This window comes from Arachis hypogaea, chromosome 3 (assembly GCF_003086295.3).
Source record: "Arachis hypogaea cultivar Tifrunner chromosome 3, arahy.Tifrunner.gnm2.J5K5, whole genome shotgun sequence".
NCBI lineage: Eukaryota > Viridiplantae > Streptophyta > Magnoliopsida > Fabales > Fabaceae > Arachis > Arachis hypogaea.
In genome coordinates this window covers 82737709-82738486 of record NC_092038.1, presented here as the reverse complement: position 1 = coordinate 82738486, position 778 = coordinate 82737709, and the positions used below count along the sequence as shown (strand labels likewise).

Below are 778 nucleotides of genomic sequence, written 5' to 3'. Positions count from 1 at the left end.
TTGGGCTAGAATTGTATCCACATGGTTCAGCTCCATCACTCCCTTAGTGTTGTGCCTCTCTGAAGCATAGTAGTACTCATTCTCAGCCACTGTCTCAATCACTTCAATGGCTTCTTCCACAGTCTTTTTCCTGTTCAATGAACCTCCGGATGAATGGTCTACAGCCTTCCTTGATTCATAAGAAAGTCCATCATAGAAAATATGCAATTGCACCCAGTCAGGGAACATGTTTGGTGGGCATTTCCTTGTCAACTCTTTGAACCTCTCCCATGCCTCGTAGAGAGTCTCACCATCCTGTTGTCTAAAAGTCTGAACCTCAGATCGAAGCCTATTGACCTTTTGTGGGGGGTAGAAACGTGCCAGAAACTTGCTCTCCACCTCATCCCAGGTTGTTAGGCTGTCCCTTGGGAATGATTCCAGCCACTTAGCTGCCTTGTCCCTAAGTGAAAATGGGAACAAGAGCAGTTTGTAGGCATCTTCCTGGACTCCATTGGACTTCACTATGTCACAAATTCTCAGGAATTTGGTGAGATGTTGATTTGGATCTTCATTAGCACTCCCACCAAATGAACAATGGTTCTCCACCAGTGATATTAGCTGTGGTTTGAGTTCAAAATTGTTGGCCTGAATGGGTGGTTTCTGAATGCTACTACCACAATTCCCAGAGGTTGGGTTTATGTATGAACCAAGAACCCTTCTCTCAGGAATGGCATTGTTTCCATCATCCCTCTCATGGTTGTGAACTTCTCTATCCATGTTGAGATCTAGAGCTTCCTCA

At 44.9% G+C, this 778-nt stretch overlaps 1 non-coding gene across 1 annotated transcript; it reads left to right on the top strand.

The window, feature by feature from the left end:
* Positions 1-226: 226 nt before the first annotated feature.
* Positions 227-330, top strand: LOC112793580 (small nucleolar RNA R71). Its single transcript, XR_003198276.1, has one exon. It is a non-coding gene; the product is annotated as a small nucleolar RNA R71 (small nucleolar RNA).
* Positions 331-778: the final 448 nt, after the last annotated feature.